Consider the following 21,108-nt stretch of genomic DNA (forward strand, 5'->3'; position numbering starts at 1 on the left):
AATAATCTAAGTAAGGTGCTGTCTTTTATATCTACAAGTGCAACATGCTTTTATGTAGCAGAGAGAAACTTTAACAATAATGTTGCTTGAGCGAGATGTGCATGTGACAACTTGGGAAAAGGGATATCACAACTGGAGTGCAACAGTGTTTCTACGTCTGGCAGAGTGAAATCTTTCAAGACCTGAGTTTAGACAGTCTAAAATAAATTGTTAGTATTCAGAAAACCCATCTTAAGCCTCTTTTGCTTACATAGTGTTATGGAAGTCAACTGCTATTGTAGAGAATTAATGATTTTTTAATACATATTAACAAATACTACTATTTTAACTTGAGGCAGTTGAGTGAGAAATACTCACGTGTAGCATTTGAGGGAATGTCAGCATAAATCGCACTTACAGTAAGACTGCATTTTTAATTACTGTACTCGTTAAGATTCGATGATGCCATAAGGCTAAGGCCTTTTATCACAGATTGGTTCTGAACTAAAAGGTGTGTGCACATGTAGATATGCACATTTGTGTTATTTTCCTTAATTGGCTACAAAATAATATAATTAGGTTGGGGACTAGATCTTGGGAATTTGTCTATTATACTTCTGTTTGTTAAGGAACGTGCATAACACACAGCACCCATGTAGGCTTGGCTTGTGGCACAGTTGTCAAATTTAGCATAGACATTCAGACAGATAAGCAACGTACTCTTCTTGTGTATCACCTACAAGCCATTATGGCTTAGTGTGTAAATCTGTATGTAACTATTGAAAAATCCCTTATGAATGTATATAGCTTAGAACTAATTTTTCCCTTTGTTAATTCTTTGATATCAATGAGGTATTCTTCAGAAAATGTATGGACTGGTTGGTTGCATAAGGGCAGTTGTTATTTGGACAGAAAATTGTTAATGGTCAGGGATTTTCCACTAAAATATTTGCAAATATTCCAGTCAAACATCAGTTTGGTTTCTTTTGGGGTTTTTGAGCTTGCATTAGTCCATGTTCAGAACTTTAAAATTACCTTTGAATTTTTTAAACTTTTTATATCACTGGAACAGAAGAGCATCTAAATTAAAGCTTCAAGCTAACTTATTTTTCAAGTATTTCTGGAATTATACTTCTGAACTGAGATTTTATAGGTTGGCTGTGTATTTTCCTGTGTTAAAACGCTGTTATTGAAAATGGTCAACCAAGCCTGTGTCACCCAAAATAAAAACGGGGGAATTGTGGATAACTGGCTAGCTGAAAAGGGTCACATAGACATAGTCCAGCTGGCTGGACAAAAATGCACATCGCTCTCAGCTTATCTGAAGTAAAGCAAAAATACACTATCCTTGGCTGTTCTTGTTACACAATAACAGGAAGATCGCGGGGGAAAAGAATGTTGCAGGTGGGAACAGAAAACTACAGAAGAGAAACAAGGGGCGGGCTTGGTATTTAGGCAACTAACCAATAATTTAACTTTTGTAATATGTATGAGCTAATTATAACAAGGCATAAAAGGTGACTGTAAGGGACAATAAACGAAGTCTGCTGATCTCTCATATTGAGTGACTGTGTCTTCCCCCGTCGCGACACAGGTTCACCAGAAAAGCCCCTTTAGGCAGAGGGTAACCAGCACTGGCAGCACAAAGAGGAGGTGGGCAGGAATCAGTGGCTAGAAATTGAAGCTGGGCAGAGGGGAGGTCAAAGGATGGTTTTATCCAAAGGCGGTAACCACTGGGGTGCAGTTCCAAAGGGAGCATGAGTTTTCTGTCCTCTGCATCTAGATCAAACATCTGTCTGGAAGATGCTTTAGCCACACATAAGTCATCGCAGCCAAGGCTGTAGTGCTAACGAAAAAATCTCTGGCTGACCTGTTAACAGATGATTGGTGTAATGACTTACTGTGCAGTGCATGAGGTCAGACTACTTGCAGGAACACACTATTCTGCTGTATTTGGGTGTAACTGTCCAGCTGCTGTGTGATATCTTTTGAATATCATATGTACAGTACATCCCCTGAAACATTCACTGGAGGTGTGACGAGCGAGGGGAAGCACGCGGCCGACTCAATATGAGTGATAAAGCAAGCTTCGATTTATTACGGCGCAATTATGTCTTATATACAGTTCCAGTTAATTATGCCTACTAGTCATCTGCTGATTGGCTAAGCTCTAAAGGGTTACATTTTCATACGTCCTCCTACTTGCAGTTTCTGCGGATAGCTAGCTACATATTTTTTTTTCCTCTCTTGTCTACGCAAATTCCTCAAAGTTATTTACAACATTAGGCACAAGGTCCGTGTTTTTCTCAGCTTCCTTATCAGCATGCCTCAGCATAGCTGCAAGGCCTGCTTCAGCTAACTTACGCTAACTTTGTTTCACAAAGATCTTTAAGGGAGTCATGGCCATGATCACACAGCCATTCTGCAACATTTCCCCTTTTTTCTCTTTGCGCAAGCAAAACTTGTGCAGTTACACGCTCAAGTAATTTTTGAATACAAGAGAGAGCACAGCTTAAACATACGAGTGCAATGATAGCAATTATTACTATAAGCAACACACTTTACAACAGCCCTTTCAAACTACCAGAAGACCGCCCTAATAATAGAGCACCATAGCTTTGTCCATTAATTATCAGAGGTCCTCGGACACGAGTTGCGATGTTTTGTGGTCAGTTGTCAATTAATGTTGTATCTACTGCTGTTGCCAGGTCCAGGCCGAGGCTCCTTCGGGTGGCGGGTTGTAACACGGTGTCTGCTGATAAGAGTTGGTCATGTCTCCTGGAGGGGGTGTCGTGAAGGTGACAGGAGTCGCGATTGGGGTTGACGCGCTGCGGCTCCTCGCGCTCGGTTTCTCGTTTCCCGTCTGCCGACAGACATTGGTGCTGTGGGTCCCTCGCTGACAATTTTGGCACCACACTTGACGTTGTCGACATCGGTCACGGGTATGTCCTGGCTTCCCGCATCGATAGCAGGGGAAGTCTCGGCACGTGGTGGTCACTGGCTTTGTGGGCGCGGTTGCCCCAGGGGGGCGCAGAGGCGCAAGCGCTGCAAAAGCCTGACTTTGGGCTTGCACTAAATCTCTCCCTACTGCTTGGATTGCTTCCACTAGCAAGGCTTGCTGACCTACTGGCACCCAACTCATTCGCTCTAGCATTGTTTCTACAGAAGAATCTAAGGGCAGGGTTACTAAAATGCCTTTGGTGTAACTGTTACTATTCTCCAGAATACACTGGCACAATAACGGCCCTTTCATAAAGTTAGGTATATCTGGTGGGCTCACTGTGGAGGCCTGACTCATTCACTGTACTACGTAACTGACAATATTTTCCAATCAAAGCCTCCCAGGTTCCCTGTCTTTGGTTAGCGGCATTTATCTGATACGTTACAGGGAAAGCTTGTGGGGGGTTGACTTGCTCAGCAATATCAAATATTCCCTGAGCAGCTGCTTCTTGTGCTATTTTTTGCCAATTAATGCACGTAGAACGCACCAGTTTGTTTACTGTCTTTTTTTGTTCCTTTTTTTTGTTTTGTTTTGTTTTGTTTTTTTAATTTTGTATTGACTGCCCACTGCTATTTTCTTCCTCAGCAGCACTTTCGTCAGATGTGTCCCCGCCCTCTGCCCCCCCCCGAGGCTACTTCGCCGGAGGGGGGGGCGGAGGACACGAAGGGTCTATAGGTGGTACAGTGGGCTCTATAGGTGGTACAGAGGGCACCGTTTGTGATAAAGGGGGTATTGGAATGTAATTTTCACATGGCATAATTAATTTTTCCTGCATTAGGATCTGCGCTTGCAAGTCGGCTTGTTACTGCTGCAGCAAGGCGCTTTTCTGCTTGATATCTTTTTATACAATTAGTTACTTCATGCCATGATTTCATCAATCTTTTTGCTGCCTTATCATCATCTATTACTAAATCTCATAAACAATCCCCATAATTACGCCATTCTTCTACTTCAAACATATGCTCAGGATCTGCAAAATATCCTTTTGCTTTACCTAATACAATTAACCTGGCCAGATCTTTTAAAGGGCCTACTCCCCGCTTTTCTAAAAAGCATTGTAAAAGTGCTAGCGCTACCTCTTTTTCCATTGTGCACTCGTTAAAGTCCTCTTTGTTGCAGCCTTTTCCCTTGGGTAGCAGCTCACAGACGGCGAACCCCTTCTTTAATTATCCTGGGCTCAAGCACGGATCGGGTACGATGCCAGCATCAGCCGATCTTCTGCTCTCTGGTCGCTGCTACCAGTGCTTCTCCGTCCTCGCTGTCTGGTGAAGAACAAGGTTAGGGGTCCCTGTTTGGGCGCCACTTGCGACGAGCGAGGGGAAGCACGCGGCCTACTCAATATGAGTGATAAAGCAAGCTTCGATTTATTACGGCGCAATTATTTCTTATATACAGTTCCAGTTAATTATGCCTACAAGTCATCTGCTGATTGGCTAAGCTCTAAAGGGTTACATTTTCATACGTCCTCCTACTTGCGGTTTCTGCGGATAGCTAGCTACATATTTTTTTTTCCTCTCTTGTCTACGCGAATTCCTCAAAGTTATTTACAACATTAGGCACAAGGTCTGTGTTTTTCTCAGCTTCCTTATCAGCATGCCTCAGCATAGCTGCAAGGCCTGCTTCAGCTAACTTAGGCTAACTTTGTTTCACAAAGATCTTTAAGGGAGTCATGGCCATGATCACACAGCCATTCTGCAACAGGTGGTCCCTCTCTACCCTCCGTAAGGGAGAGATAGTTTAAGGTAAACAACACCTTAGTCAACCGTTTAGTTACATCTGTGTCCTGCGATACTTTCTGTCTCTGAAGATAATCCTTCAGGGTACGGTTTGCCCTTTCAACAACTGCTTGCCCCGTTGGGGAGTGAGGAATCCCTTTAACGTGTTTAATTCCCCAAGCTGTCATAAACGTAGCGACCCGTTGACTACTATACGCTGGACCATTGTCTGTCTTTATTTCTACAGGTCCTCCCATGACAGCAAACCAAGACATTAAGTGTCTCTCCACATGTAATGCCTTTTCACCGGTTTGTGCAGTGGCCCATATAAAATGAGAATAGGTGTCAGTTGTGACATGCACATACTTAAGCTTCCCAAAGTCAGGTACATGTGTTACATCCATTTGCCAAACCTGAAGTGCCTTCAGACCTTTTGGGTTAGTGCCCACCCCTAAACCAGGTCCATGATGACTACATTGAGGACAGGAGCGGACAATACCCTTTGCATCTACTATGGGTATTTGATACTGTCGATGTAAAGACTTTGCATTTTGATGAAACATCTCGTGGCTGTTACGAGCTTTTTCGAACTTATTTGTTGGAGGAGTTATTGCCAGACAGCTGACTGCTTCATCAGCTCTAGCATTACCTTCGCCCAAACCAACAGTCCACTGATGACTTCTAATATGCATAATACAAATTCATGTTTTCTCTGTCGAAGAGTACTAAGCAGTTGTAGAAACATTTCACCAAGATGTTGGCTCTTTGTCTCTCTCAACAAGGCATCTTCAATGCGCTGTACTACACCAACTACGTACAATGAGTCTGATACTATGTTTACAGGTGTATTGTATTTTTCCAGCTTCCCAATGCCCAACACACTGTTTTCAGTTCTAAGGTTTGAAGGTTGTCCCGTGGTTCACCGGTGATCACGTGTTTCTGCCACTGATTATCGGATTGCCAAACACACGCAGCCTTCTTCATCATTCGTCCTGCATCTGTGAACACTGTTGACTCTTCAACTGGCCTTTTTGAGCATAACGGTCTCGCAATCCACTGGTAATGTTCTAACATTTTCCAGAGAGGTCCTTTTGGCCGGTTGTTGTGTACAAGACCTGTATAGCCCATCAAGGCTCCCTGTATGGCTGTTGAATGTCTCAGAAGCCATTCATAATCATCACCACGGACTGGAATACTGATATCTGCCAGTTCAGTCCCATCAATTTCAACAATCCTGTCTCTTCCTTTTCTCACCAAGGCCGCTACTGCTTCAGGATGACTTAAAATATGATGTCTTGGTTGCAATGGCAAAAACAACCGCTCTAAAACGATCGCCGTATTTTCCCCCTTTTTCTTTTGCCATTGCAAAATAAGGGCAAAAGGTGAAGTGGCAACATTACAAACCAAAAAAGATAACGGATGATTCGCCATTTGGCGACCACACCAGCAAGTCTGAATCTTGCGGGACACAACTTTCAGGGCAGCCCGCTGTTCTGGTGAACAAGTTTGAGGACTGTTGGCTTTGGTGCCATGCAACCAGGATTGGAACAGTTGCAAATCATCGTTAGTGAGTCTCTTTGTGTGTCATTAGGGTGTAAGGGAATCGTGAAAAAGACAGAACAGTCTTTCAAGTCTATCACAACAATTTGCCAAATCTGTGGGATCATCATAAAAGGTGGAAGAACAGGTTGCAACACTCCCATCGCGAAAATCTGATCATTAATCTTCCATAAATCATGTCCCAGTTATGTGCATCAAGATTATTAATCAGTACTGGACAAGCTAACCAGCTAATCACCTGCCAGTCACCCTCCAAAATAGCATCACGAATAACACCAGACCAACACTGTAGAATTGGATCTTTTCTAGCGGTCAGCATCGGTGGGGTAGTTGGGCTAACTGGAGGAACTACGGGTATTGGAGTAGTAGGCAGGTTCATTTTAACTCCCTTTTCCAGTTTTCTTAATTTATCTGTTACCTCCTGTATGGATTTCCCTGTATTGTTATCACAAAGTTTCTCCCCGCCTTCCTCCTCAAATTCGTGCGATGATGTTTCAGGAAGAGGAGGATACATCATCCAACGGCGCTTTTGCCCGCCCTGATGTGACCTACGAGCTGTGGGCACCCGCCGTTTCGGCCTTGCTCCACCCACGGCTCCAATTGGTGCAGCAGGACTCGCTGCTCCTCCTTCCTGGGGAGGCTCAATCGCCTCTTCCGGGTCTGGCTCAGTTACAGCAGACTCCCGAGGAGGAACTTCCGGTTTGTCCGCTGTCTTATCTAAAAGCTCCTGCACTATTGAACACGCAGAGGCTGACATACCCTTCCTAGGACGAGTATGCCCAACTCCGAAAAATGTAGCCAAGAGAGAAGGCTTAGGTGAATCACCCTTCTGCTCCACCGGCTTTTCTACCACATCTCCCCCCAACGCTTCTATGGTTGCCGCCGCTACTTTTTTTTCCGCCTTCATAGTTTCCAGAGTGTTAACTATCGACCGCCACGTAGCTCCTAACGCTTTAGCTTCTTTTCCTTCTTTGCCTCCCTCGATCGTAGTGTCCCAGACGCAATTTCCCACTTCTCTCCATTCCGCAATACTAAACAATAACGCGGGCTCGGGGATCTTACTCTTTTTTGGTGCCCAGCGAACTAATGTCTCCATTTCTGTCTCTTTAACGCCCTCCCCTCTCCCAAGGAGGATGCCAGTTAACGGTTTAATTGCCGCATCTAATTCCATCGCGGTCTTCTCAGAGCTCCCCCCTCTCACAGAAAGGGTATCAGCGGGGAGCCCCGCCGCACTCCTCGTCGCGGCCTTCCGTAGTGCCCCGCCCCCCCCCGCCCGAGAGGAATTTAGCGGAGAGTCCTGCCGCGATTTACTTTACGCGGTTTTACCGCCGGCGGAGGTGCGATCTGCAGCTCTACACCGAACTCTGGACTCCGCTTTTCGCCTTCCAGGTTCCGCCCGCCTCCGACCTCCAGCTCCCTAATCGGACAACGTCCCTTCGGGTCCGATGCACGGAGACTGCCGCATTTAAGCGAACAGCATTTAAGCTAAACCGCATTTAAGCGACTAAATGGGTCCCTGTTCGGGCGCCAGAGGAAGAGAGTCCCCCGTGGAGAGTCAGCCAAGTCACGACAATCACACCAATATGGCTACATGCCGTGCTCACTTTATTAAACAAACAGGTCATATTTATAACTTAAACCGACCGCTCACACGACTCTACACCCAGGTGATTGGATAAAAGTCTCTGGTCACGCAGGTGTCCGTGTCACTGATCGGTGAGCATGCTGCAGGCACCTGATCAGAGTGTGCCGATGAGAGTGTGTTGATTTCGCGGTTCCCAGGACTTGCTCTGCACCTGGCTTCTTGTTTGTGCACAGCTTGTTTTCTTTCTCCCACTGCTTGTTCCCAGGACAATTCAAAGTTGCTCTGCAGCTTGAACTAACAGGCCTGGGTTGTCCAACCCGGACAATGGTAACATATGTCCTCGGGCCTTTAAAAATCCCTCTACAAGTATCCATCACAGACCTTCATCTGTAGAAACACAAGCATAACCTCTCCCCCAAGTTAACAATTCATGCTGTCCCGACCAATGCCTGGTACGACACCTTCATGCTTTCTCTAATCGTGCCTCTGGGGTCATTCCCTTCATTCCCTTTTTTTTTTTAAGTTAGTGCCACTTTATTAATAGACTCACACCAATGTGTAACCCAGCTAAAAATACACACACTTACGCAGACTTTGTTATTTAAAAGTTGATAGGTTAAAACTTCCATCTCATCCTAGTTTCTACTCATACTCCCTTAGTTATTTAACGCTTTGCTTGCAGGATGTCAGCTGCACATCATTCAAAGCAAGGCCAAAACTGCACATCAATGTCAAAACAACCCACTGCTCTGTTCCATACAATTCTACAATTCCTTTTTTTTTTTTTAACAGCAAAATACATTTCAACCACTGTAATACAGTAGAGTATAGACAGCTTTTCTGCGTGACAGAACACAGTCACCCTGTACTGAGAAACAGTTTTTTGCAAGTCCTGTGCTACTTTCCAAGCAAATGGTGTGTGAACATGAGGTATTACCAGCAGCCGCATCTCCCAATACAATAGGACATGTGTGCGGTGCATCGGTGGAAGGAGTAGGAAGATCAAGGAGCGGTCCGCCTATCTGTTCTACTAAATCCCAGTTCCCGTCTCTTAATGCCCCATCTCTTACAGCCTGCCAAAATCGCCGAGGGTCGCGCATCATTACTGTACCACTGGAAACTGGATTTTTACCACCTTCGACCTTCTTCATTGCCTGTGACTGATAACGTTGTCGTAGCTGGACCCGAATCCGGGTTTTCGGCATTTCCATCCTGCGCAGGCAGGGCCGGAGCCGAGGGGGCGGGCGGGGGGGGGCGGAGCAGAGGGGGGAAGGAGTGTGGGCTGGGGGGAGTCAGGGGGGCTGGGATCGGTCCACCGAGGTTTCTGCTTGCCGTCCTTGTCCTCGGAATCGGTATCAAGTATAAGTCGATGCAGTTGGACAGATTTAGGGGATTCGGGGCATTGGGGAGTGGCGTCTGGTAAGGGACACAGTCTCTCCCCCTCCCCCACCCCCTCATCCTCTTGTCTGTGTTCTGGAGGGGGATACAGGGGAGGTTTGAACGATGTACCCTCATTCGCATTTTGCTGACTTTTTAAGCTCTCACTCGCGTCTTGCAGACTCTGCAAGTCTCCACTCGCATCTTGCTGATCCTGCAAGCCCCCAGTCACATTTTGCTGATTTTTCAAGCCCTCATTTGCATTTTGCTGATTTTGCAAGCCCCCATTTGCGTCTTGTGGATTCTTGAAGCCCCCTACAACATGTCTAAGCAGTCCCCAGGTAAGCAAAAACCCGGACGCCTCTTTGTCCCCTTTCTCCAGAGCTTCTGACAGTGTTGATCCTAAATTGTCCCAGGTCCACACACTAAGAGCAGTCGCTGGGGACATTTCCACTCCATGTATTTTGGCCCACAATAACATATTTTTTAACCGAAGCCCATCTAAAGTAATTCCACGCTTCTCTAATACTAATTTCCACATTGATAGCACCATGGTATCTTCTTTAGATAACTTAGTCCCCATGTTGTCCCTGGTGGCTCACCTTACCGGTGTCACTTTCTCCCGGGATCTGGCAGCCACTCTCTGTGCTATTCCGCTTCACCAGGCTCCGCCTCCCCAGCAACCCGCTGGTCACAGTCTCAGGATCGCTCCTGACACCCCTTACCGGGGTCACATCGGCACAGTCTCAGGGTCTCTTTTTGATACCCTTTACTGGGATCACATCGGCACGTCGGGGTCACCAACTATGGTGACACAAGTCGAGGCGGACTGAAAAAAACACTATGTCTGTGTGGCTGGGTTCGGACAAAAAATGGCCTTTATTGTTTATACAAACTATTTATATATCTTAGACAGTGCAGGTGTTAGACCCTGATACGTTTTTGTGTTCTTGCTTGCTATTTTCTGTTGCTGTAGGTGCCCGTATGCTGCGGTTCTAAGTTCTGGTTCTTCACATCCTGTTTACAGACCTGACAATTTGTGGCTGTCTTAAAGATACATGGCTAAGTCTTTGAGGTCAACTAACTTATCTGCAGACCCGCTGCAGACCCCAACAGGCTGCCTTTGTTTGCAGTTCATATTGAAGTTCTAGCTTGTCTGCTACAGCAGCACTCAAAGGCGGCGTGACTTCATTCAGGCTACGATAGCCCACTGTTAGTCTCCATTCTCCATTAGACTTTCGTACTGGCCATATCATATGGGGCTCTCTAGTCAGTGAATCAGCTTATGGATGGGAATCAAGGAGTCTCAGTTGGTGCGATATTGCTGCTGGTGTACTGTTGAAGTAGCGATCGGCACCTATTGCTTTTTTACTTTCAGTAACCCCACAACAAATGGGTCTTCTGAAGGGCCAGGCACAGTAGAAAGCTGCTTAATTTCCTTCATTTCCATGGCAGCTATACCAAAAGCCCACTGATACCCTTCTGGGTCCTTGAAATACCCTCTCCTAAGATAGTTTATGCTAGGGGTTCTCAAACTACGGCCCGTGGGCTGGATACAGCCCCCTAGGGTCCTCAATCCGGCCCCCGGTATTTACAGAACCCCCCCCACACTGGGGGTTGGGGGGGGGAAACCAAGCAGCCGCAGATGACTGCCTGCCAATTCATCCATGCAGCGGCCCCCTGTTTAAAAAGTTTGAGGACCCCTGGTCTATGCCAAGGATGCACAGAGACTCTGGGCCAGTCACAATGGGGTGCTTTTGTCACTCATCCCCAGTCAGGCTTATTTCAGCCTCCAATACGGTTAGCTATTGAGATCCCCCCTATCGCTCCAGAAATACTAATTGGTTCTGCCCCCTCATAGCTTGATGGCATTAAAGTACACTGTCCACCTGTATCTACTAGAGCTTTATATTCCTGTGGGTCTGATGTGCCAAGCCAATGCATCCACACAGTCCAGCAAACCCTGTTATCCCTTTCCTCCACCTGGCTGGAGTCAGGGTCCCTCTAATCCTAGTTATAGGGTTCTCCAGCAGGATGGGAATTGGTGTGAAGCAATTGTATCAAGGAGTAATTCTGTCCACTTATGTGTTGCCAGAATGGGTTAGAATTCCTTTTCACAGGATCAAGAGTAAAGTCAGCCCTATCACTCTGTCTGGGAAACTGCCCATTGGAGACTGGAGCAGCAGCCTTCCTGGAAGACTCCCCATTTGTGATTGTTTTTCCTTGTAGTTCACGCACCTGTGCTTCCAGGGTTGAGGTAGGTTTTTCATCCCACCTCCTCATGTCCTCTTCGTGGTCTCGCAGGTAGAACCACAGAGTACCCTGTGGTGTGTATTTTCTATATTCTCCCTCCCAAACAGTAGGGCATCTATGGTTGATAGTTGAGATGCAGGTCTGTACAGGTGGAGAGTGGGATATAGCCTCTTCAAGTTGCTGGACCAGCTTCTCCACAGCTGAGATGACGGAGGTAGAGATGCTATCTTTGTAGTCCCAGAGATGATGAACCACTTCACTGTTGGTGCTGTGTTGTCTTTCTAACCCATTACTGCCAATGAGTTGGCATATGATGATGGTGTGCTCTGTATCAATTTCCACCACATGGGTCATGTGCGTAGAACTTCATTGGGATCCATCAATGACCTTGGATTGTCCTAGTCATAATCAATCATGTCTTTCACAGCTAATCCCCTCAGGTACTGGATACCTTTGCAGTCCACTTGCCTGGGCAGCATGTAATATCCTCCTTGATTGGATACTTTTCCTTAATGCTTGACAGAAGAGGCTTCCAGAGGCTGAGGAATTGCATTCCTTTCCAATTGCCTTGTCAATATCTTGTTCTTTAGGAAGCGACCCTAGCTGCTTGGCTTCCCTTTCCTCTAATTCTACACTATTAGCCCCATTATCCTAGCATCAAAGCAACCAGGTGATAATGTGTTCACCTGATGGGCATAATCTTTCCGCATATCCCACAGTTCATTCAAAGATAGGGATCGAGAGGTTACCTCTTGTTCACCTTCTTCATCCTGATCCTGTGATGGCCCTGCTTCATCTTCCTTTACAAAACGAGCTGCTTTCTGTTTCCATTTCTTTTTCTCTATAGAGGCCACTGATATTGACACAGGTTGATCTTCTGCATCACTCATTTCGGGGGCCAAGGTAGCAGCAGTGCCTGCCACAGGGACTGGAGTAGCTAAAGCACCTGCCGTGGAGGCTGGAGTAGCTGCAGGGGCTGGAGCAGCTGTTTTTTCTGCCATGGAGGCTAGAGTAGTTACAATTAGTTGCTTAATTCTCCACCAGGTACAGAAGGTGAAAACCACATTCAGTATTACTAGCAATAGGATCAGGACCTGCGCTATGGTGGCTCCAATGGACCAAAGATATTCAGAATTTCCAAAAATCCTAAATGCTTCAGTAATTAGCTTTGAGAAGAAGGGGGAGGTGTGGGCCCCACCCATAGGTTGGCTCTCCAGAAAATCCAAAGGTGCAGTTGTTGACATTCCCCATCAGGGGCCACCCGAGACACAAGGGTGACAACAACACCCCGTACACCGACCAGATTAGTTTGATAACCAGCGAGTCCATCATATTATAAACCAGTTCTATATAGTATAACACTATAATGACTTTAGCCCAGGTCCCAATGACAACAGAACAACAGGGAACACATACTGCAAGTAAAGTAAATAACACAACCCTGAGACCATGGGCAGCAAATTCAAGAGCAGAGAAATCAGCATTGTTGCCAATGATTATTAATCCAATACAATGAACACTGACAAGTATTTCGTTCTAACACAGTCTGATTGGACCTGTCATCTCAACCCTTCGAGCCCCATGTTAGGTGCCAAAAAGGACTGTCGTGGTTTAATCCCAGCCAGTAACTAAGTACCATGCACATGCTCGCTCACTCCCCCCTCACCCAGAGGGATAGGGAGGAGAATCGGAAAGGAATGTGTGGATAACTGGCTAGCTGAAAAGGGTCACATAGACATAGTCCAGCTGGCTGGACAAAAATGCACATCGCTCTCAGCTTATCTGAAGTAAAGCAAAAATACACTATCCTTGGCTGTTCTTGTTACACAATAACAGGAAGATCGCGGTGGGAAAAGAATGTTGCAGGTGGGAACCGATAACTACAGAAGAGAAACTAGGGGCGGGCTTGGTATTTAGGCAACTAACCAATAATGAGCTTAACTTTTGTAATATGTATGAGCTAATTATAACAAGGCATAAAAGGTGACTGTAAGAGACAATAAACGAAGTCTGCTGATCACTCATATTGAGTGACTGTGTCTTCCCTCCGTCGCGACAAATGGCGCCCTAACAGGGACCCTAGAGAGGGCTGAACCTGCGAGCCACTGACGTGCGGAAAGCAGACTCCACAATCTGTAAGATTGTAAAGTAGGTATGTTTATTCAGCGCTGGGCAGCACGGGGGGGGGTAGTCCCGCCAAAAACCGTGCGCGCCCGACTCGAAAACTTGCTCTATTTTTATAGGGCAACTCATTACATATTCATAATATGTTGCAATACGCCTATACATATGCATTACCTATCCCCGCTTCGTATTAAAATTAGCTCTGCGAGTCATTTCCATGACTCTCGACTGAGTTTGCGCAGTGTCCCCTGGTGGTGGTCGTCGGGGGTCCTGAGGATGAAGGCAGGTGAGTCTTCCGCTAGTTGCCCCCACACCTGGCGCAGGCTCAGTAACGTCCTGGTCTTTGTCCAAACCGCAGAACCGGCTTTGGCTTGTTCTTGCAAGGTTGTAATTATTCTCTGGACTTATATGGTCATAAAGCCCTCTACTCCCGTATACCTTATCACAGCACCCAAGCAAACCATGTAAAATTTGGCAAACAGCTAAGCAGACTATCATAGTCGTTTACACTTTACCCTAAACAGCTAAGCAGACTAGCAGACTATCATAATCGTTAAACTTTACTCTAGACAGCTAAGCAGACTACCATAGTCGTTAAATTTTACCCTATCTCTTAACCCCCCCCTTCTCTCTCTCACCACGGTTCGACGGAGATTCGGGTACCGGTGCTGAAAGCAGCGCAGGAGGCGGAAGGGCACAGTCCCCGCGCCCGGGAGCACCTACAGAGGGTCCCGCCGGCCACGCGTCGCCGAAGTCTCGCAAAGGCTGCAACAGCGCTGACGACGGTATGGAGAGACAAGCGACGTACGATTCGCTCATATGCTTTTTAGAAAAGCGGAGCGTTCGGGACATAGATTGTAAAAAGGCATTACCCGGGTTATTAGCGTATGGGATAGCATCCGGGACCCCCGCGGCAGCGGCGAGCGGCGGCGCAGCCCGGCAGGCCCCTTCCCGGCCGCGGTTTCTCTCCGAGGCGGCACCATCCCCCCCCCCCCCTCCGATCGGCGCCATGGCGATGCAAGCGGCCAAGCGAGCTGACATCCGGCTATCCCAAGGGATCAATCGGACCCTTTATATTCGGAACCTGCCGTATAAAATCACAGCGGAGGAAATGTGTGATATGTTTGGGAAATACGGACCTATTCGACAAATCAGAGTTGGAAACACTCCTGAAACAAGAGGAACAGCTTAAGCTCCTCAAGGAAAAATACGGACTTGATTACAAACCCACAAAAAAAAAAAAAAAAAAAAAAAAAAGTGCTCCAGATGTCCCCTACAAGAAATGGGTTTCTGCCTTGAACTAGCAAACATCTCTGTGTTTAACGAGAAGCCTTTTTGCCTTGATGGAGATAATTTATGCTGTATTCTGTATTTATGCTGTATTCTGAATGTGGAAATTGGTTGGGACTAGGAGGCTGGCTTAAAGGCATTTTGCAAACGGGATTATTATTTTTGATCATTATTGTAATAATAGTTTTTTGATCAAAACCAGCCAAAATTATTTGTAAGCATTAGGCATATCTGAAGAGAATGCCTTTATTTGAATCAGCAGTTAAGGTGTAGTTTAGTCTGAGGCTGTGGTTTTATCTGCTTCTGGTGAATTTTTGAAGTGATGAAATCAGAGATACAAGGTATACTAAGAGTTATGAGGTAATAAGGTAATAATCTAAGTAAGGGTGCTGTCTTTTATATCTACAAGTGCAACATGCTTTTATGTAGCAGAGAGAAACTTTAACAATAATGTTGCTTGAGCGAGATGTGCATGTGACAACTTGGGAAAAGGGATATCACAACTGGAGTGCAACAGTGTTTCTACGTCTGGCAGAGTGAAATCTTTCAAGGGCTGAGTTTAGACAGTCTAAAATAAATTGTTAGTATTCAGAAAACCCATCTTAAGCCTCTTTTGCTTACATAGTGTTATGGAAGTCAACTGCTATTGTAGAGAATTAATGATTTTTTAATACATATTAACAAATACTACTATTTTACCTTGAGGCAGTTGAGCGAGAAATACTCACGTGTAGCATTTGAGGGAATGTCAGCATAAATCGCACTTACAGTAAGACTGCATTTTTAATTACTGTACTCGTTAAGATTTGATGATGCCATAAGGCTAAGGCCTTTTATCACAGATTGGTTCTGAACTAAAAGGTGTGTGCACATGTAGATATGCACATTTGTGTTATTTTCCTTAATTGGCTACAAAATAATATAATTAGGTTGGGGACTAGATCTTGGGAATTTGTCTATTATACTTCTGTTTGTTAAGGAACGTGCATAACACACAGCACCCATGTAGGCTTGGCTTGTGGCACAGTTGTCAAATTTAGCATAGACATTCAGACAGATAAGCAACGTACTCTTCTTGTGTGTATCACCTACAAGCCATTATGGCTTAGTGTGTAAATCTGTACGTAACTATTGAAAAATCCCCTTATGAATGTATATAGCTTAGAACTAATTTTTCCCCTTTGTTAATTCTTTGATATCAATGAGGTATTCTTCAGAAAATGTAGGGACTGGTTGGTTGCATAAGGGCAGTTGTTATTTGGACAGAAAATTGTTAATGGTCAGGGATTTTCCACTAAAATATTTGCAAATATTCCTAGTCAAACATCAGTTTGGTTTCTTTTGGGGTTTTGAGCTTGCATTAGTCCATGTTCAGAACTTTAAAATTACCTTTGAATTTTTTAAACTTTTTATATCACTGGAACAGAAAGAGCATCGAAATTAAAGCTTCAAGCTAACTTTATTTTTCAAGTATTTCTGGAATTATACTTCTGAACTGAGATTTTATAGGTTGGCTGTGTATTTTCCTGTGTTAAAACGCTGTTATTGAAAATGGTCAACCAAGCCTGTGTCACCCAAAATAAAAACGGGGGAATTGTGGATAACTGGCTAGCTGAAAAGGGTCACATAGACATAGTCCAGCTGGCTGGACAAAAATGCACATCGCTCTCAGCTTATCTGAAGTAAAGCAAAAATACACTATCCTTGGCTGTTCTTGTTACACAATAACAGGAAGATCGCGGTGGGAAAAGAATGTTGCAGGTGGGAACAGAAAACTACAGAAGAGAAACAAGGGGCGGGCTTGGTATTTAGGCAACTAACCAATAATGAGCTTAACTTTTGTAATATGTATGAGCTAATTATAACAAGGCATAAAAGGTGACTGTAAGGGACAATAAACGAAGTCTGCTGATCTCTCATATTGAGTGACTGTGTCTTCCCTCCGTCGCGACACAGGTTCACCAGAAAAAGCCCCTTTAGGCAGAGGGTAACCAGCACTGGCAGCACAAAGAGGAGGTGGGCAGGAATCAGTGGCTAGAAATTGAAGCTGGGCAGAGGGGAGGTCAAAGGATGGTTTTATCCAAAGGCGGTAACCACTGGGGTGCAGTTCCAAAGGGAGCAGTGAGTTTTCTGTCCTCTGCATCTAGATCAAACATCTGTCTGGAAGATGCTTTAGCCACACATAAGTCATCGCAGCCAAGGCTGTAGTGCTAACGAAAAAATCTCTGGCTGACCTGTTAACAGATGATTGGTGTAATGACTTACTGTGGCAGTGCATGAGGTCAGACTACTTGCAGGAACACACTATTCTGCTGTATTTTGGGTGTAACTGTCCAGCTGCTGTGTGATATCTTTTGAATATCATATGTACAGTACATCCCCTGAAACATTCACTGGAGGTGTGACAAGCGAGGGGAAGCACGCGGCCGACTCAATATGAGTGATAAAGCAAGCTTCGATTTATTACGGCGCGATTATGTCTTATATACAGTTCCAGTTAATTATGCCTACTAGTCATCTGCTGATTGGCTAAGCTCTAAAGGGTTACATTTTCATACGTCCTCCTACTTGCGGTTTCTGCGGATAGCTAGCTACATATTTTTTTTTCCTCTCTTGTCTACGCAAATTCCTCAAAGTTATTTACAACATTAGGCACAAGGTCTGTGTTTTTCTCAGCTTCCTTATCAGCATGCCTCAGCATAGCTGCAAGGCCTGCTTCAGCTAACTTACGCTAACTTTGTTTCACAAAGATCTTTAAGGGAGTCATGGCCATGATCACACAGCCATTCTGCAACATTTCCCCCTTTTTCTCGTTGCGCAAGCAAAACTTGTGCAGTTACACGCTCAAGTAATTTTTGAATACAAGAGAGAGCACAGCTTAAACATACGAGTGCAATGATAGCAATTATTACTATAAGCAACACACTTTACAACAGCCCTTTCAAACTACCAGAAGACTGCCCTAATAATAGAGCACCATAGCTTTGTCCATTAATTATCAGAGGTCCTCGGACACGAGTTGCGATGTTTTGTGGTCAGTTGTCAATTAATGTTGTATCTACTGCTGTTGCCAGGTCCAGGCCGAGGCTCCTTCGGGTGGCGGGTTGTAACACGGTGTCTGCCGATAAGAGTTGGTCATGTCTCCTGGAGGGGGTGTTGTGAAGGTGACAGGAGTCGCGATTGGGGTTGATGCGCTGCGGCTCCTCGCGCTCGGTTTCTCATTTCCCGTCTGCCGACAGACATTGGTGCTGTGGGTCCCTCGCTGACAATTTTGGCACCACACTTGACGTTGTCGACATCGGTCACGGGTATGTCCTGGCTTCCCGCATCGATAGCAGGGGAAGTCTCGGCACGTGGTGGTCGCTGGCTTTGGGGGCGCGGTTGCCCCAGGGGGGCGCAGAGGCGCAAGCGCTGCAAAAGCCTGACTTTGGGCTTGCACTAAATCTCTCCCTACTGCTTGGATTGCTTCCACTAGCAAGGCTTGCTGACCTACTGGCACCCAACTCATTCGCTCTAGCATTGTTTCTACAGAAGAATCTAAGGGCAGGGTTACTAAAATGCCTTTGGTGTAACTGTTACTATTCTCCAGAATACACTGGCACAATAACGGCCCTTTCATAAAGTTAGGTATATCTGGTGGGCTCACTGTGGAGGCCTGACTCATTCACTGTACTACGTAACTGACAATATTTTCCAATCAAAGCCTCCCAGGTTCCCTGTCTTTGGTTAGCGGCATTTATCTGATACGTTACAGGGAAAGCTTGTGGGGGGTTGACTTGCTCAGCAATATCAAATATTCCCTGAGCAGCTGCTTCTTGTGCTATTTTTTGCCAATTAATGCACGTAGAACGCACCAGTTTGTTTACTGTCTTTTTTTATTCCTTTTTTTTGTTTTGTTTTGTTTTGTTTTTTTAATTTTGTATTGACTGCCCACTGCTATTTTCTTCCTCAGCAGCACTTTCGTCAGATGTGTCCCCGCCCTCTGCCCCCCCCCGAGGCTACTTCGCCGGAGGGGGGGGCGGAGGACACGAAGGGTCTATAGGTGGTACAGTGGGCTCTATAGGTGGTACAGAGGGCACCGTTTGTGATAAAGGGGGTATTGGAATGTAATTTTCACATGGCATAATTAATTTTTCCTGCATTAGGATCTGCGCTTGCAAGTCGGCTTGTTACTGCTGCAGCAAGGCGCTTTTCTGCTTGATATCTTTTTATACAATTAGTTACTTCATGCCATGATTTCATCAATCTTTTTGCTGCCTTATCATCATCTATTACTAAATCTCATAAACAATCCCCATAATTACGCCATTCTTCTACTTCAAACATATGCTCAGGATCTGCAAAATATCCTTTTGCTTTACCTAATACAATTAACCTGGCCAGATCTTTTAAAGGGCCTACTCCCCGCTTTTCTAAAAAGCATTGTAAAAGTGCTAGCGCTACCTCTTTTTCCATTGTGCACTCGTTAAAGTCCTCTTTGTTGCAGCCTTTTCCCTTGGGTAGCAGCTCACGGACGGCGAACCCCTTCTTGAATTATCCTGGGCTCAAGCACGGATCGGGTACGATGCCAGCATCAGCCGATCTTCTGCTCTCTGGTCGCTGCTACCAGTGCTTCTCCATCCTCGCTGTCCGGTGAAGAACAAGGTTAGGGGTCCCTTGTTTGGGCGCCACTTTGACGAGCGAGGGGAAGCACGCGGCCGACAATATGAGTGATAAAGCAAGCTTCGATTTATTACGGCGCAATTATGTCTTATATACAGTTCCAGTTAATTATGCCTACTAGTCATCTGCTGATTGGCTAAGCTCTAAAGGGTTACATTTTCATACGTCCTCCTACTTGCGGTTTCTGCGGATAGCTAGCTACATTTTTTTTTTTCCTCTCTTGTCTACGCGAATTCCTCAAAGTTATTTACAACATTAGGCACAAGGTCCGTGTTTTTCTCAGCTTCCTTATCAGCATGCCTCAGCATAGCTGCAAGGCCTGCTTCAGCTAACTTACGCTAACTTTGTTTCACAAAGATCTTTAAGGGAGTCATGGCCATGATCACACAGCCATTCTGCAACAGAGGTGCATCTTATTAAGCTCATAGCTTCCAGGCTTCCTTCAGTTCCCAATAGAGATCATTCAGCAATTTTAAACGCATCAGAGCAAACAGCAGACTTAATCATGTGGCATTTTGTCTGGATGCACTTATGAAGGCAAACAGTCTGTTGCTGTATGTCATCAGCTCAAGGACTCAGCCTCGTGCAGCTCTTGTGACTTTGCTGGGATAATAGAATCATTTAGGTTGGAAAAAATCTTTGAGATCATCAAGTCCAACTGTTAACCCAGCACTGGCAAGTCCATCAATAAACCATGTCCCTAAGCACCGCATCTATGTGTTTTTTAAATACCTCCAGGGATGGTGATTCCACCACCTCCCCGGACAGCCTGTTCCAATGCTTCACCACTCTTTCAGTGAAAATTTTTTCCTAATATCCAAACTAAACCTCCCCTGGCACAACTTGAGGCTGTTTCCTCTTGTCCTGTCACTTGTTATCTGGGAGACTGACCCACCTGCCTACAACCTCCTTTAAGATAGCTGTAGAGAGCAATAAGCTCTCCCCTGAGCCGCTGCCTCCTCTCCAAACTAAACAACCCCAGTTCCCTCAGCTGCTCCTCATAAGACTTGTGCTCCAGACCCTTCACCAGCTTCATTGCCCTTCTCTGGACACACTCCAGCACCTCAATGTCCCTCTTGAAGTGAGAGGCCCAAAGCTGAACACAGGATTTGAGGTGCAGATTCACCAGTGCTGAATGCAGGGGGACAATCACTTCCCTAGTCCTGCTGGCCACACTATTTCTGATACAAGCCAGGATGCAATTGGCCTTCTTGGCCACCTGGGCACACTGCTGGCTCATGCTGAACTGTCAACCAGCACTCCCAGGTCCTTTTCCACTAGGCAGCTTTCCAGCCAAATGGCCATATGTGGGTGAGTCCAGAATAAAGTCATGACCCCCTCAGCCTCTGCAGCACTCTGGCCTGCGAAGGCAGGAATTAAGCGTGTGGGTCACATTTATCAGAGCAGCAGGTTCCTGGAAAGCCACAAGCAGGAAGGATCTAGGGGAATTGGAAGGGAGATGCAATGCTGCCTTGCTCCCTGGCAGCAGTAAGACCATTGCTGTACACTGGGTTCCCATGGGAACCAGCACCTTGCATGGAGCGTGAACAAGCATGGTTAGG

The sequence above is a fragment of the Falco rusticolus genome, chromosome W (genome assembly GCF_015220075.1).
Source record: "Falco rusticolus isolate bFalRus1 chromosome W, bFalRus1.pri, whole genome shotgun sequence".
In the NCBI taxonomy this organism is placed as follows: Eukaryota; Metazoa; Chordata; class Aves; order Falconiformes; family Falconidae; genus Falco; species Falco rusticolus.